We start from the raw sequence: 18,129 nt of genomic DNA, 5'->3' as shown, positions 1-18,129 counted from the left end.
CAGCTGGAGGCCATTTGCCCAGCATTCCACGCCTGGCACTTTGAAAATTCTATCTTATTAGTCCAAAGCCCCCACTTTTTCCCCATACCCTGTAAACTTTATAATCAGTTCCCATAACAGCCTCCCCGAACAGGCGCCGGAATGTGGCGACTAGGGGCTTTTCACAGTAACTTCATTTGAAGCCTACTTGTGACAATAAGCGATTTCCATTTCATTTCATTTCATTTGAAGGATGTTGATTGGATCTGCTTCCACCACCTTTTCAGGCAGTGCATTCTAGGTAATAAAAACTTACTGTGAAAAAAAAATTCTCCTCTCCCCTCTGGTTCCTTTTGACAATTATCTTAATCCAGGTTCTCTGGTTACTGACTCACCCGGCAGTGGAAACAGTTTGTGTTTTTTTTTAATTATTTGCTTTGAAAACCAAAACTAATGGGTGGTAATTTGTGAGTGACCAGGACTGAAAGCAGAATGTGCCACTTGTGTACAACTAAACAGAGCCTTATCAGATGGGATTTTTCTCTCGAGAGCAGTGACATTGCATTGCGACGATTTTCCCACAGCTGGTTACTGGGACACTCCCCTCTTAGCTGCGAGCAAGTCGTGATTTGGAGAAGAAACAGAAAAAATCCTGTGACTCTAATTACTCCTGGGACTCCATCAAGACTGTACCACCTTGTTTGTTTGTGCCAGCAGTGCCCTTGAGTTCAAGCTATCAAAGGCACGGGACATGTCAGAGAGTCCATAGAGAGTATTAAGCTCCAAAACGTTAGACAGATAAGTATCCTTTCATGAAACAGCTCTGAAGATGAGGCGGGCGCAGAGTCAATTGGAAAACATACTTGTGTCACACGATAACCCAGCCCAGACATGTTACTTCCTGTTGGTTTTACTCGCATCGTCTCCTGAAGGTGCTGACCTTGGTGGAGGGCAAGCCTGATATGAGGGATATTCCCAAGTTTGGCCAAAGAATCATAGAAATTCTACAGTGCAGAAGGAATCCATTCGGCCCATCGAGTATGCACTGACCATCTGAAAGAGCATCCTACCTAGGCCCACTCACCCGCTCTATCCCCTTAACCCCACCTAACTTGCCCATTCCTGAGCACTAAGGTGCAATTTAGCATCCCAATATACCTAGCCTACACATCGTTTTGAAGTAATTGGCTGGTGGATGGTAAAATGGGGGGGGGTGGCCCTCGATACAGTATGTTACTTGTATATTAATTGTATGCAAGTAGGAGGCCTTCACTGGGGAGTAACGTGTCCTCCTACAAATGGAAACAGGCTGAAACTGCAGAGATTGGGTTTGGAGGTGCATACTTGTAATGTGTAACTCTTGTAAATAAATGTTTTTAAAAGTGGGCTTAAGTCCGACTGTCACTACTTTCTGGCTTTCTCAATTATAACACTGCAGAACTTTAAGATTAAGATTAAAAATGGATGGGAAGAGGATAAAATTTATGGAGGTTAAGAGAAATAATGATGTAACGGTGTATTTGATGAGAGAAGATAAAACCTGCAGATTCCCATTTACTTGTTTCGGACTATTCAACAAAAAAATTGTGTCGTTTTCCTCAAGGCCTGGCCAACAATTCTCCATTCATCATTGTCACTGAAATCAGATTGGTCCTTCATCACTTAATTGCAAAAGTGGCTGCACAATTTGTGTAGTTCAAAATAATTTATTGACTATGAAGTTCTTTGTCCATGAAAAGTGCAATATTAATGAAAGTCCTTCATGATGGTCTTTCATTTGAACATTCGAAGTAAGGATTCTACCTTGAGATGGTTTTGTGTTTTTCTACCTCCAACCACACCCAATGCAAACTCCTCTTGAGAATGAGGAAAAGAATGATAAATGGAAAGAAAATTTTGTGGAAGCTTTTTGTTTTGCTCTTTCCTGGGGAAATGTTATCCAAAGAAAGGATTCTGGCAACTCCGTAACCACTTTCCCATCGGCCGTTTGTCTCCAACTCCATCACATATGTCTCGGGCTGATGAAGATAATAGATGTTAGTTTATCATTTGCAAGTTTTCAGCGGCAGTTAATGACATCCTCCTCATTTAGGTGGGGGCTCTGCACTCTGCAACATGCCTGAAAGACCCCTTTGTATTGCTGTCCAATTATTTTAAACTAGCCACTCTGTAAAATAGCTCCTCTCTCAGCTCAGCTGAATTATTAGTCTATGAGGTCCTTGACCCCTATCATCTTGTCTTCTGTGAGATAAGATATTGGATGTGCTTTATTAAATGCCAAGTCTATTTTTTACAAAAGTGCATAAAAGGTATTTAGAGGTGAGTTGGGTTCCCATTAAAGTTAAATTAAAAGCTTTCAAGAAATTGATGAGGAACTTGCAGTAAAATATTGGTTAGTACATTCAGCATATTGTATCTGATAAAGAAAGGGATCTCACCTTTATGAAAAGCACCTGCAGAAAGGAGGACACTTCTCGTTTCTGTCAGCCCCCTTGTCAACACCATGCAAAACCTTGAGATGAAGGTCACCTGTTTTTAAGGGCCCATCCTCTTATCAGGACCCGGAGGCTCAATAGTGTCAGCATTCGCAACCTGCCTTCTCTGTTGCTGCGAAATCTGTCTCGTAATGCAGGTCACCTTCTGTGCTCGCTCTTTAATTATAATCTCTGGTGTCATCGCTTCCACACCACATTCCAATCTGTCTCACCCGCCACCTCTGTTACAGAGAGAGTACCAATGAAATGGACGTTGCTTTTAACCCTATACATCCAGCGGAAACCAGGTAGGTGAGCAAATAACATCACTCACACCAGAGTCACTTGGGGCTGTCCTGCTGCACATGGGGCAGCTTCCCCAGCAGGCATAGTTGATTTAACATATCCATATTTAGTATTGATGGTGCTGTCAGAGGCTGGCTCCAATTTCTATTAGGCAGCCTCAGCGTGTGCCAACCGAGCTCATCACTCACCTGCTTCTGGCAGGTCCGGGCCATGTGCACTTCCATTGCTTTGGTCCCACTTAAAACGAGTGGGAAGTCCACTGGCAGCATTTAAATCAAACCTGGAAGTTAAAATACTGATGCACGATCAATTAGACTCGAAGACGAGGTTGTATCATAACTGAAGACTTTAATAGACTACACCTGTTCCCCAGCAGCTACGGTACAGAATGAGGGCTGCTGGGACGGCACCTGTTCTTATACCCCGCCTGTCAGGGTGGAGCCACATACCAAACAGCCAATGGTAAGCTGCTAGGCTTACCCAATGGTCTACAGCCTCTCGGGTACCGCAATACCTGATACTACCACATTCACCCCCTGTTAAAAAAGAGTCCGGCAGGGGTGGTGGCCAGTGGTTACAAATGCATTGAATATGGTATGATCAGATATGGAGGTACCGTGAGTATTTACAAGTGTGGAAGATATATATAGTCAGTGTTCATGTACAGTTACAGTTACAGTGTAGCAATCAGTCGGTTGTCCTCCTGGATCGTCTGAGCCTCTGTGGTGGTTCTGGTGGGGGTCCAGGCGTCTGCGGCTCCGGGAGCGTGGCTTCGTCGTCCATGGCAGCTTTGTCACCCCTAGGCGGCGCTGGTGGGGCAAATGGTTGACACGAGAGGGGGGGCGCCTGTAGGGGGCGTCGGTGGGTGGGATGGCCTAGGTAGGAGCGGCGGGAGGACAGACCCCCCCAGTGAGGTGCTGTGAGGGGGGAGGGGATGGGGGCAATGGTTCAGGTGCGCGTGGGGTTCCGGTGGGCGCCAGGTCCTGGAGGGAGACTGTATCTTGCCGGCCGACAGGGAACGCCACGTAGGCATACTGGGGGTTAGTGTGCAGCAGGTGGACCCTCTCGACCAACGGGTCCGACTTGTGCGCCCGCACGTGCTTCCAAAGCAGGATGGGTCCGGGTGTCGCTAGCCAGGTTGGGAGCGAGGTCCCGGAGGAGGATTTACTGGGAAAGACAAGGAGACGTACATAAGGTGTCTGATTGGTAGTTGTACAGAGCAGCGACCGAGTGGCGTGGAGGGAGGACTTCCTGCCAGCGAGAGACGGGGAGAGTCCTGGACCGCAGAGCCAGTAGGATGCTCTTCCAGACCGTTCCGTTCTCCCTCTCTACCTGCCCGTTTCCCCGGGGGTTGTAACTGGCCGTCCTGCTTGAGGCGATGCCCTTGCTGAGCAGGAATTAACGCAGTTCGTCGCTATAAAGGAGGACCCCCTATCACTGTGTATGTACGCGGGGAACCCGAACAGTGTAAAGATACCTTACCCCGGAGGGCCTTGATGACGGTGGTAGTGGTCATGTCGGGGCAGGGGATGGCGAACGGGAACTGGGAGTACTTGTCAATCATGTTCAGGAAGTACATGTTGCGGTCGGTGGAGGGGAGGGGGCCTTTGAAGTCCATGCTGAGGCGTTCAAAGGGACGGGAAACCTTTATCAGGTGCGCCCTCTCTGGCCGGTAGAAGTGCGGTTTGCACTACGCGCAGATTTTGCAGTCCCTGGTGACTGTCCTGACCTCCTCGATGGAGTGGGGCAGGTTGCGGGCCTTAATGAAGTGGAAAAAGCGAGTGACCCCTGGGTGGCAGAGTTCCTCGTGGAGGGCGCGGAGGTGGTCCACTTTTGCGGTGGCACACGTGCCGTGGGACAGGGCATCGGGAGGCTCGTTTAGCTTCCCAGGATGGTAGAAGATCTCGTAGTTGTAGGTGGAGAGTTCTATCCTCCACCGCAAGATCTTGTCGTTATTTATCTTGCCCCGCTGTGCATTATCGAACATGAACGCTACTGACCGTTGGTCAGTGAGGAGAGTGAATCTCCTGCCAGCCAGGTAATGCCTCCAGTGTCGCACAGCTTCTACTATGGCTTGTGCCTCCTTTTCGACCGAGGAATGGCGAATTTCTGAAGCATGGAGGGTACGGGTGAAAAAGGCCACGGGTCTGCCTGTTTGGTTGAAGGTGGCGGCCAGAGCTACATTGGACGCATCGCTCTCGACCTGGAAGGGGAGGGACTCGTCAATGGCGCGCATCGTGGCCTTTGCAATGTCTGCTTTGATGCGGCAGAAGGCCTGGCAGGCCTTCACCGACAGGGGGAAGGTTGTGGACTGGATTAGGGGTCGGGCTTTGTCTGCGTAGTTGGGGACCCACTGTGCGTAATAGCTGAAAAACCCGAGGCAACGCTTCAGGGCCTTGGGGCACTGAGGAAGGGGGAACTCCATAAAGGGGTGCATGCGTTCAGGGTCGGGGCCTAGAACTCCATTTCGCACTATGTAGCGGAGAATGGCTAAGCGGTCGGTGCTAAAGGCGCATTTATCCTTATTGTACGTTAAGTTAAGGATTTTCGCGGTCTGGAGAAATTTTCGGAGGTTGGTGTCGTGGTCCTGCTGGTCATGGCCACAGATGGTGACGTTATCAAGATACGGGAACATTGCGCGTAAGCCGTACCGGTCAACCATTCGGTTCATCTCATGTTGGAAGACCGAGACCCCATTAGTGACACCAAAGGGAACCCTTAAAAATTGGTAGAGCCGCCCATCTGCTTTGAAGGCAGTGTACTTGCGGTCACTAGTGCGGAGGGGTAGCTGATGGTAGGCGGACTTGAGATCCACCGTGGAGAAGATCTTGTATTGCACGATCCGGTTCACCAGGTCGGATATGCGGGGGAGAGGGTACGCATCCAGTTGCATAAACCTGTTGATGGTCTGACTGTAGTCAATGACCATCCTATGTTTCTCCCCAGTCTTTACCACCACTACTTAAGCTCTCCAGGGACTGTTGCTAGCTTCAATGACCCCTTCCCTCAGTAGCCTTTGGACCGTCTGCTCCTGGTGGCGACGGGTTTGCAATCCGGGGTGAGGTTCGCAAACAGGGAAGGCGGGTCGACCTTAAGGGTCGCGAGGCCGCAGACAGTAAGGGGGCTATAGGGCTGCCGAATTTAAAAGTGAGGCTTTGCAAGTTACATTGGAAGTCCAACCCCAGGTGTGTAGCCGCGCAGAGGTGCGGCAGGACATAAAGGCGGAAATTGTTGAATTTCCTGCCTTGGACAGTGAGGTTTGCTAGGCAGAATCTCTTTATCTCCACTGAGTGTGACCCGGAGGCCAGGGAGATTCTTTGGTTTACAGGGTGGGTAACAAGTGAACAGAGCCTTACCGTGTTGGGGTGTATAAAGCTCTCCGTGCTCCCAGAGTCAATCAGGCCAAACGTCTCATGGCCGTTGATGAAGATCGTCATCGTTGCTGTTGCGAGTGTCCGAGGTCGATTTTGGTCCAGCATCACCGAGGCCAGATGGAGCAGTTATGGGCCGCGATCGGGCAGCATGTAGTCGCTGTGCTGGGGGCCTGGGGCCCCATCCAAGATGGCGTCTCCCATGGATCGCACATGGTGGTCGGGGATGTACAAATTGGCGGCGGGGATGGACAAAATGGCGGCACCCATCCGTCCAGCTTGGCGTCCGAGTGGCAAGATGGCCGTGGCCGTTGGTCGGGCGTGGTCCTCGGATAGGGGGGTGGCGGTAAGTGCTGGCCGCCTGGGGCCCGAAGGGAAGGTTGCCGCGGCGGTCCGGAGTCGTTCGAGACCGCGGCCACAGCTCGTGCTTGGCAGACCCCCACAAAATGACCCTTCTTGCCGCACCCTTTGCAGGTGGAGGTGCGGGCTGGGCAGCGCTGGCTGGGGTGCTTCGCTACCCGCAGAAGAAGCAACGGGGCCCAACGGAGCTAGCGGGCCGTCTTACAGCGCAGGCCTGCGGGGACACGGCGAAGGTCAGTGGGGCTGCCACTGCGGGATGCCACGCAGCCCAAGGGGCTGCCGCGCAGTCGGGTGCATAGGACTGCGCGTTTCTGGAGGCAACATCCATGGACCCTGCCAGGGCCCGTGCTTCTCTCAGTCCCTGGGTGTCCTTTTCTAAAAGTCTTTGTGGGATTTCTGAAGAGCTCATACCTGCTACGAAGGCATTCCGGATTAGAAGTTCCGTGTGCTCGCTGCCCGAAACTTGCGGGCAGCCACAGTTTCTGCCCAGCACCAGTAGCGCACGGTAGAAGTCCTCCAGCGATTCCCCGGGGTTTTGCCGTCCAGTTGCAAGCAGGTGACGTGCGTAGACCTGGTTTACAGGGCGTATATAATGTCCCTTTAACAGTTTGATCGCATCATCATAGTCCTCCGCCTCCTCGATGAGGGAGAAGATTGCAGGGCTTACTCTTGAGTGCAGAAGATGCAGTTTTTGGTCTCCCGAGGGGGTGCCTGCGGCCGTACCGAGGTAGCCTTTAAAACACGCCAGCCAGTGCTTAAAAATCGCAGCCGAGTTCCCCGTGTGGGCGCTGAGTTGTAGACACTCCGGCTTGATTCAGAGATCCATTCTTTCAGCTCAAGAGTAGTCTATTAAATTGATGCACGATCAATTAGACTCGAAGACGAGGTTGTATCATAACTGAAGGCTTTAATAGACTCGATCTGTTCCCCAGCAGCTTCGGTACAGAATGAGGGCTGCTGGGACGGCACCTGTTCTTATACCCCGCCTGTCAGGGCGGAGCCACATGTCAAACAGCCAATGGTAAGCTGCTAGGCTTACCAAATGGTCTACAGCCTCTCGGGGACCGCAATACCTGATACTACCACAAATACCACTGGGCCTTTTTTTTCACGGTGAATGACGGCGGGATTTTCATGTCCCGACATTGGCGGGCATCATCGCGGGCAGGAGAGGAAAATCTGGAGAGCAGTTAAAAGTTAACAGCTCTCCAAATTTTTCCGACCTCCCACGACAATGCCCACTAGTGGAGGGTCCAGAAATTCCTGCCCTGAGTTTTGAACTTTGATCATAAATCAACTGATGAGTGGTCTGGAGTTAAAATTGGAGCTGGTGACTGAAATCTAACCCAGGGGTTTAGATAGTTTCTCGGTAGGATTTTGGCAGCATTCTCTTTTTTTCATGCGATGTAGGCTTCCCTGGCAGGGCCAGCACTTGTTGCCTTGTTGAACTGAGTGGCATTTAGGTCATTTAAGAGTCAACAACATTTCTGTGGATCTGGTGCCAGATGTAGGTCAGACCATGTAAGGCTGGCAGATTTCCTTCCCTAAAGGGCCTTAATGAATTAAATGTTTTTTTACGACAATCACCGATAGTTCCATGGTTATCATGACTGAATCTAGTTTTTTAAATTCCATATTTTATTAATTGACTTGAAACTTCAACAGCTGCCTTGGTGGGATTTGAACCCATTAGCCTGAGCTGTTGGATTACTAGTCCAGTGTCATTACCGCCACACCACCATCACCTCTGCAGCAAATTAGGGTGGGTTGTCCACTAATTATCCCAATAAATCACCTTCCGAGCATTGCAATCAACAAATTAATAAAGTGTTTCGGGGTATTTCTGTGTGCCTCCCAAACCAGAGAATGAATCCAAAGAATTCTTAGTTTTGTCAGTGAATATGCTGTCCCGGGTTCGGTTGTGACAACCATCAAGTTATTACAAGTGATTAATATGATATTATTAATTGTCATTTAGTGACATTGTTAAAAAATGACACATGTTGCCAAAGCTTTTTGTATTTGCTCATCAGACAATTCACAATATTAATATCCCGGACCAGACCCAACAGTGGCCAGGATACCACACAGAAATACCAATATTTTATTTTAATTTTGTAAGACTGTGAGGAAAGGATATTTGGCTCCAGGACTGATTCTACAAAAAACAGGGATATGGTATACAAAGAACAAAGAACAATACAGCACAGGAAGAGGCCCTTCGACCCTCCAAGCCTGTACCGGTCATTACACCAACCTTGGCCAAAATCCACAGCACTTCCTTGTGCCGTATCCCTCTGTACCCATCCTATCCATGTGTTTGTCAAGATGCCTTTTGAATGACGTTAATGTATCTGCTTCCTCAATCTCCCCTGCAACACGTTCCAGGCACTGACCACACTCTGCGTAAAAAACCTGCCTAAAAAACGTGCCTCGCACATCTCCTCTAAACTTTGCCCGACAGACCTTAAACCTATGCCCCTTGGTGACTGACCCCTACACCCTGGGAAAGAGTGCCTGTCCATCAACTCTATTCATGCCCCTCATAATCTTGCAGACCTCTATCAGGTCACCCCTCAACCTCCGTCTTTCTAATGAAAAAAGTCTGAGTCTATTCAACCTCTCCGCATAGCTAACACCCTCCAGACCAGGCAACATCCTGGTAAACCTCCTCTGAACCCTCTCCAAACCTCCACATCTTTCTGGTAGTGTGGCGACCAGAACTGTGCACAATATTCCAAGTTCTGCCTTACCAAGGTTCTATACAACTATAGCATGACTTGCCATTTTTTATACTCGATGCCCTGTCCAATGGAGGCAAGGATTCCTCATGCTTTCTTGACTACCTTGTGTTGCCACTTTCAAAGATCTGTGGACCTGCATGCCCAGATCTCTCTGACTTTCTATATTCTTAAGAGTTTTGCCACATACGGTATATTTCCCCTCTATGTTAGACCTACCAAAATGCATTACCTCACATTTGTCTGGATTAAACTTCATTTGCCATTTCTCTGCGCAAGTCTCAAACCTATCTATGTCCTGCTGTATCCTAGAACAAAGAACAAAGAAAAATTACAGCACAGGAACAGGCCCTTCGGCCCTCCAAGCCTGCGCCGATCCAGATCCTCTATCTAAAACTGTCACCTATTTTCTAAGGATCAGTATCCCTCTGCTCCCTGCCCATTCATTTATCTCATACTCATGTATCCTCTGACAATCCTCAACACTATCTGCCACTCCGCCAACCTTGGTGTCTTCCGCGAACTTACTAAGCAGACTGGCTACATTTTGCTCCAAATCATTTATGTATACTACAAACAACAGAGGCCCCAGCACAGATCCCTGTAGAACACCACTAGTTACAACCTTCTATTCAGAAAAACACCCTTCTACTGCTACCCTTTGCCATCTGTGACTGAGCCAGTTCTGTGTCCATCTTACCACCTCACCTCTGATCCTGTGTAACTTCACCAGTCTGCCATGAGGCACCTTGTCAAAAGCTTTACTGAAGTCCATGTAAACAACATCTACCACCCTCCCCTCATCAATCAGTTTGGTCACCTCCTCAAAAAACCCCATCAGGTTAGTGAAGCACAACCTCCCATTCACAAAACTATGCTGTCTATCGCTAATGAGTCAATTTGTTTCCAAATGGGTATATATCCTGTCCCTTAGAATTCTCTCCAAAATTTGCCTACTACCGATGTGAGGCTCACTGGCCTATAGTTTCCTGGATTATCCCTGCTACCTTTCTTGAACAGTGATACCACATTAGCTATTCTCCAGTCCTCTGAGATCTCACCTGTAGCCAATGTGGATACAAACATGTCAGCCCAGCAATATCCTCCCTTGCTTCCCTCAATATTCTGTGGTAAATCCCATCTGGCCCGGGAGACTTATCTACCTTAATATCTTTTAAAAGACCCAATACCTCCTCCTTTTCGATGTCAACATGACCAAGACTGTCCACACCCTACCCAAGAATCATCTTCCACAATATCCTTTTCCTTGGTGAACATTGATGCAAAGTACTCATTTAGTACCTCGCCCATTTCCACTGGCTCAACACGTAGATTCCCCCCACTGTCCTTAAGTGGTCCAATCCTTTCCCTGGCCACCGTCTTGCTTTTTACATATGAATAGAAAGCTTTGGGATTCACCTTAATCCTACTTGCCAACATTTTTTCATGACCCCTCCAAGCCCGCCTAATTTCCCGCTTAAGTACCTTCCTACATTCTTTATACTCCTCAAAGGCTTCGAGTGTCCCCATCCTTCTGGACCGTACAAAAGTCTCTTTATTCTTTTTGACGAGGTTTACAATATCCCTCATTATCCAATGCTCCCTAAACTTCACATACTTATCCTTCATTCTCTCAGGAACGTGACTTTCCTGAATCGTAACAGCCCACATATCCGATGTTGACATACCCACCAACAGCTGCACAAAAATCCAAATTCTTCAATTCCTGTCTAATGTTATCATAATTTGCCTTTTCCCAGTTTAGCACCTTAATGTGAGGGTTACCCGCACCCCTGTCCAAAAGTACCCTAAAACGTACGGAATTGTGCTCACTACTCCCAAAATGTTCCCCTACTAAAACTTGAACCACCCTGTCCAGGCTCATTCCCCAATACCAGACCTAGTACTTTCCGAGTTGGGCTATCTACATATTGCATCAAGAAGCCTTCCTGGATACACCTTACAAACTCTGTCCCATCAAAGCCCCTAGCACTAAGTGAGTCCCAGTCAAATTAAAATCCTCTACCACAACAACCATGTTACTTTTGCATCTATCCAAAATCTCTCTACCTATCTGCTCCTCTATCTCTCGCTGGCAGTTGGGAGGCCTGTAATAAACCCCCAACATTGTGATTGCCCCCTTCCTGCTCCTAAGCTCTACCCAGATTGCCTCATGATATGAGCCTTCCGAGGTGTCCTCCTGCAGTACAGTTATAATATTCTCCTTAACCATTAATGCTACTCCCCCACCTGTTTTACATCCCCCCCTATCTCTTCTGAAGCATCCAAATCCTCCAATATCAAGACAAACATTATTCCGAACACAGTATTAAAATATCTTTAACATCACACCAGAAGATAGCTTACAATTAACTCTTAAACAATGCCATTAATTTAGTGAATACAGTAAACTTTAACTGCTGTCTTTATTCCCACTCAGACAACAAAAAAATAATTTCAAGTCTCAATCCACTGTTAAATACCATTAGCCCTCAAGAATATCTGCTTTACAGAGATTTTCTTTGAGAAAGAGATTTTTTTTTTGATAAATTTAGAATACCCAATTATTTTTGTTTTTCCAATTAAGGGGCAATTTAGCAAGGCCAATCCATCTAACTTGCACATCTTTGGGTTGTGGGGGTTAAACCCATGCAGACATGGGGAGAATGTGCAAACTCCACACAGTGACCCAGGGCCGGGATTCGAACCCGGGTCCTCAGCGCCATTCCCAGTGCTATCCACTGCGCCACATGCTGCCCTGAGAAAGAGATAATTTGACATTGCCTTAATGAAATGACCTGAATCATGTCAGAACCATGCAGAAACTCTGGTTGTATTTCTTTAGAAGCTGCTTTAGCTTGTTTCAAGTCAGCCTTTAACCACACCCTTCTGAACTGCTTGGAAAGAAACTGCTAATCTAGTGACAGACATATCTTTTAACTGAACTAAGATACTTTACTTCTGCTCACATCTTTAGCTAACTCTCAAATAAACCTGTTTTTCTGCAAAATGCCTGATGCCTTGGCTCCTCCCAGTAATTCCATCACCTTACCAAGCTGAAATCTTATTACCTTCATATGGAATCCCCTTAATCCAAACAATATTCCATTAGCCCAAGCTTTTTACGATGCTTTAATTGTATCTCCGGCTCCAAAACGATGTTGTCTTTCAAGCTAGAATTTCTTTTAAAAACATGACTGCAGCAGTCACATACTAACTCAGGCTGGGGAACTAACCAGAGAATGCCTGTCAACTATTTTGTCTAGTTGAAACAGGTGCATTGCTTGTACATAATCTTTCTGCCTGAAAAGGACATAGCCCTGTACATTTATCTATGTAACTTCTAACATGCATAAGTGTGACACAGTGATAGCATGACTGATCATCTGAAAATGGTTGGCAGCTGTGGTAATACCAGGTATTGCGGTACCAGAGAGCGGAATAACCATTGGCTAGACCGCGGGGTCTACCATTGGGCAATGTACATAGCCCCGCCCTGAGAGGCGGGGTATAAGAACCTGTGCCGTCCCCAACAGCCTTCACTTCTGTAACTTCGCTGCTGGGAACAGTTCTATCTGATTAAAGCTGAATCGCTATGACTCCACGTGGACTCAAGCATATTGATTGTGCATCAATTTAATCAGATAAGTACTTTTGAAGGATGGATCTCCGCATCAAGCCGGCGTGCCTTCAGCTCAGCCCGCACGCAGAAAACTCCACCGAGATTTTTAAACATTGGCTGGCATGCTTCCAGAGCTACCTCGAGACGGCTGCCGACACCCCCACGGAAAGGCAGAAAATGCACCTCCTACACTCGCGGGTCGGCCCGGCGATCTACCCCCTGATCGAAGGGGCGGCGAACTATGATAAAGCCATGGAACTGCTGGAAGGACACTACATTCGTCCACTTAATCAGGTCTACGCCCGTCACCTGCTGGCAACGAGACGGCAGAGCCCAGATGAGACGCTAGGAGATTTCTACAGGGCGCTGATCGTGCTGGGCCAAAACTGTGGCTGCCCAGCGGTGACGGCAAACGAGCACTCCGAACTTTTAATTCGAGACGCCTTCGTGGCAGGTATGATATCCCCCGATATTCGCCGAAGGCTGCTCGAAATGGAGACGCTGGGCCTCGCCGAGGCCCGGGCCTTGGCAGGGTCTATGGACATGGCGTACAGAAACGCCCTGGCGTATGCCCCCACGCGCACCGCACCCCCCTGGGTTGCGTGGCGCCCCGCCGTGCCAGCCCCCCAGACCTACCCGCCTAACCCCCAGACTTACCCGCAAACCCCGCAGGCCTGCGCGGCAAGGCGCCCCGCTACCGCCGCCGGCCAACGCTGCTTCTTCTGCGGCCAGGCGAATCACCCGCGCGCGCGCTGCCCGGCCCGCACCGTCACCTGCAAAGGGTGCGGCAAGTAAGGCCACTAAGCCACGGTCTGTCTCGCCCGCGCGGTGAACGCGGTGTCCAGCGACTACCCTCAGCCATTCCTCCAGCCGCCCGCCGCGCAACCACAGCCGTTCCTCAACGCCCCGACCGTGCCAGGCCCACCGCCGCACTCCCTTTTCCCAGCTCCGCCGGCCCAACGCGCACCGCAGTTTTTGCCCCGCCAGGCAGCATCGCTGCCACAGCCTTTCTTCTCCACGGCAACCACGCTGGAGGAGTACGCGCAGCCATTTGGTCCCTCGCCGACCCAATCATCGGGGTCTCCGTCCCCGAACTCCATGGGCGACCCCTGGCCGGCGCCATCCTGGACGGAGCCTCAAGCCCCCAGCGCGGCTGGCAACGAACTGCCGGGCGAGATCCCCTCGCTGCAGCTGGCCTCCGTCACATTGGAGCAGCATGCGCCGCTAGTTTACTCCTCCCCGCCCAAAACACCGCAGCTCCAGGCCCCGACCGCCCACCTCTCCCTGCCCCGCGCCATGGCCGCAGTCTTCTGCGCACCCGGAACGGCGCTGCATGCCCCGCTCCGGGCCCCGACCAGCCAGCGCTCACCGCCCAAAACGCCACGGCATGCCCCGCTCCAGCGCTCACCTCCACCCCCCTGCCCTAGGGCCACGGCCGACCCACGGGCGCAGTCTTTCTGGCGGGTCCCGGCCATCCAAGGCCCACCTCCGCCAGTTTGCTCCTCCCCGCCGCCATCTTCCGAGTCCCCGGACTACACGTGCAATCCATGGCCGGCGCCATCTTGGATAGGGCCTCAAGCCCCCAGCGCGGCTGGCTACGCGCCGCCCGACCAAAACCCTGTGTTGCAGCTGGCCTCCGACACGCTGGTGCAGCGTGCGCCGCCAGTTTGCTCCTCCCCGCCGCCATCTTCCGAGTCCCCGGACTCCACGTGCGATCCATGGCCGGCGCCATCTTGAATGGGGCCTCAACCCCCCAGCGCAGATGGCTACCGCTGCCCGACCAAAACCCGTGGTTGCAGCTGGCCTCCGCCTCGTGGGAGCAGAGTGCGCCGCCATTTTGTCCCTCCCCGCCGCCATTTTGTTTCTCCCCGCTGCCATCCTCGGAGTCCCCGGACTCCATGTGCGAGCCATGGACACATCATCTTGGATGTGGCCTCAAGCCCCCAACACGGCTGACGATGCGCTGCCCGATCTTCACTCCTTGCTGCAGCTGGCCTCAGTCACCCTGGACCAGAGTCGGCCCCGAACGCTAGCAAAGGCCACCACGACGATCGGCATCAATGGCTACGTGATGTCATGCCTCATCGACTCCGGGAGCACGGAGAGTTTCGTCCACCCCGACACAGTAAGGCGCTGTTCTCTGGTCACCTACCCCACCCAATAAAGGATCTCCCTGGCCTCCGGGTCACACGCGGTGCAGATAAAAGGGTTCTGCCTCGCGAACCTCACCGTCCAAGGTAGGGAATTCCGCAATTTCCGCCTATACATGCTGCCGCACCTCTGCGCAGCCACCCTTCTGGGACTGGATTTCCAGTGCCACCTACAAAGCCTTACTTTTAAATTTGGCGGCCCTATACCCCCCCTTACTGTTTGCGGCCTCGCGACCCTTAAGGTCGACCCGCCTTCCCTGTTTGCGAACCTCACCCCGGATTGCAAACCCGTCGCCACCAGGAGCAGACGGTACAGCGCCCAGGACCAGACCTTCATCAGGTCCGAGGTCCGAGGTCCAAAGGCTGCTGAAGGAAGGGGTCATCGAAGCGAGCAACAGCCCCTGGAGGGCTCAAGTAGTGGTGGTAAAGACCGGGGAGAAGCATAGGATGGTCATAGGCTATAGCCAGACCATCAACAGGTTTACGCAACTGGACGCGTACCCCCTCCCCCGTATAGCCGACCTGGTGAACAGGATCGCGCAATACAAAGTCTTCTCCACGGTGGATCTCAAGTCTGCCTACCACCAGCTACCCCTCCGTACTAGTGACCGCCAGTACACTGCCTTCGAAGCAGATGGGCGGCTCTACCAATTTTTAAGGGTTCCCTTCGGTGTCACAAACGGGGTCTCGGTCTTCCAGCGTGAGATGGACCGAATGGTTGACCGGTACGGCTTACACGCAACATTCCCGTACCTTGACAACGTCACCATCTGCGGCCATGACCAGCAGGACCACGACACCAACCTCCGTAAATTTCTCCAGACCGCGCACCTCCTGAATCTGACCTACAATAAGGAGAAGTGCGTGTTTAGCACCGACTGCCTAGCCATCCTAGGCTACGTAGTGCGAAATGGAGTCATAGGCCCCGACCCCGAACGCATGCGCCCCCTTATGGAGTTCCCACTCCCTCACTGCCCCAAGGCCCTAAAGCGCTGCCTCGGTTTCTTTAGCTATGAACAATGGGTCCCCATTTACGCCGACAAGGCCCAACCCCTAATCCAATCCACGACCTTCCCCCTGTCGACGGAGGCCCGCCATGCCTTCTGCCGCATCAAAGCGGACATCGCAAATGCCACGATGCACGCCATCGACGAGTCCCTCCCCTTCCAGGTTGAGAGCGACACGTCTGACGTAGCTCTGGCCGCCACCCTCAACCAAGCAGGCAGGCCCATGGCTTTCTTCTCCCGCACTCTCCATGCTTCTGAAATTCACCACTCCTCGGTCGAAAAGGAGGCCCAGGCCATAGTGGAAGCTGTGCGGCACTGGAGGCATTACCTGGCCGGCAGGAGATTCATTCTCCTCACGGACCAACGGGCGGTGGCCTTCATGTTCGATAATGCACAGCGGGGCAAGATAAAGAACGACAAGATCTTGCGGTGGAGGATAGAACTCTCCACCTACAACTACGAGACCTCTGCCACCCGGGAGTCACCCGGTTCTTCCATTTCGTTAAGTCCCGGAACCTGCCTTACTCCATCGAGGAGGTCAGGACTGTCACCAGGGACTGCCAAATCTGCGCCGACTGCAAACCGCACTTCTACCGACCAGAGAGGGCGCATCTGATCAAGGCTTCCCATCCCTTTGAACGCCTCAGCATGGACTTCAAAGGCCCCCTCCCCTCCACCGACCGCAACACGTACTTCCTTAATGTGATTGATGAGTACTCCCGGTTCCCATTCGCCATCCTCTGTCCGGATATGACCACAACCACCGTCATCAAGGCACTCCAAACTATTTTTACACTGTTCGGTTTCCCCGCATACATCCACAGTGATAGGGGGTCCTCCTTTATGAGCGACGAGCTGCGCCAGTTCCTGCTTAGCAAAGGCATCGCCTCAAGCAGGACGACCAGCTACAACCCCCGGGGAAACGGGCAGGTAGAAAGGGAGAACGGAACGGTCTGGAAGACCGTCCTGCTGGCCCTTCAGTCCAGGAATCTCCCAGTCTCCCGCTGGCAAGAAGTCCTCCCAGTGGCCCTGCACTCCATTCGGTCGCTGCTCTGTACTACCACGAACCAGGCACCTCATGAACGTCTCCTTGTTTTCCCCAGAAAGTCCTCCTCGGGGACCTTGCTCCCAAACTGGCTAGCAACACCTGGAACTGTTCTGCTGCGGAAACATGCGAGGGCGCACAAGTCGGACCCACTGGTCGAAAGGGTCCACCTGCTGCATTCCAACCCCCAGTACGCCTACATAGCATTCCCCGCCGGACGCCAAGATACGGTCTCCCTCCGGGACCTGGCGCCCGCCGGAGCACCACGCGCGCCCGAGCCACTGCCCCCCCCCCGTACCTGACCGGAGGGTCAGTTCTGCCGCCAGAACCCCGACCCGTAGCCGAGCAGGCACCGACGCCCCCTTCAGGCACCCCTTCCTTCTGCCCATCCTTCGACCTTACAGCGCCGACTAGCGGTGACAAAACAGCCTGGGAGGAAGACACCATGTTCCCGGAGTCACTACTGCCGGGGCCCTCACCAGGATCGCCGCCGAAACTTAGACGCTCCAGTAGGAAGACCAGGCCGCCCGATCGTCTGATTGCAGCACCATGAAGAAGAATTAACTACGCAGGAACTTTCTCTGCAACCCTCGATAGCATGGTACCTGCAATACCTGGTCCTACCAGAAAAGGCGACAAATACTGGCCATCACCCCGCTGGCCCTTTTTTTAACAGGGGGTGAATGTGGTAATACCAGGTATTGCGGTACCAGAGAGAGGAATAACCATTGGCTAGACCGCGGGGTCTACCATTGGGCAATGTACATAGCCACGCCCTGAGAGGTGGGGTATAAGAACCTGTGCCGTCCCCAGAAGCCTTCACTTCTGTAACTTCGCTGCTGGGTACAGTTCTATCTGATTAAAGCTGAATCGATATGACTCCACGTGGACTCAAGCGTATTGATTGTGCATCAGCAGCGTAATTCTTAGCACACTCAGGGTTGCTTAGCAATTGTTGGCTGATTGATACCGTGGCTGGGATTTTCTGATCCAACCTGCTGTGGGACCGAAAATTCCCACCTGAAGTCAATGGGTCTTTTGTTGCTCCATCAAAATTTCATCCCGTTCGTGATG

At 51.5% G+C, this 18,129-nt stretch overlaps 1 long non-coding RNA gene across 1 annotated transcript in view; it reads right to left on the bottom strand.

Annotated features, from left to right (window-relative positions):
- Positions 1 to 1,734: 1,734 nt before the first annotated feature.
- Positions 1,735 to 18,129, bottom strand: part of LOC140386032 (uncharacterized) — an 87,417-nt gene continuing 71,022 nt past the window's right edge. The window contains exon 4 of the long non-coding RNA XR_011933544.1: positions 1,735 to 1,997. This is a non-coding gene — a long non-coding RNA (uncharacterized lncRNA). The remainder of the gene's footprint in view (positions 1,998 to 18,129) is intronic.

The sequence above is a fragment of the Scyliorhinus torazame genome, chromosome 11, assembly GCF_047496885.1.
Source record: "Scyliorhinus torazame isolate Kashiwa2021f chromosome 11, sScyTor2.1, whole genome shotgun sequence".
Classification (NCBI taxonomy): domain Eukaryota; kingdom Metazoa; phylum Chordata; class Chondrichthyes; order Carcharhiniformes; family Scyliorhinidae; genus Scyliorhinus; species Scyliorhinus torazame.
This window is presented reverse-complemented; position numbering and strand designations above follow the sequence as displayed.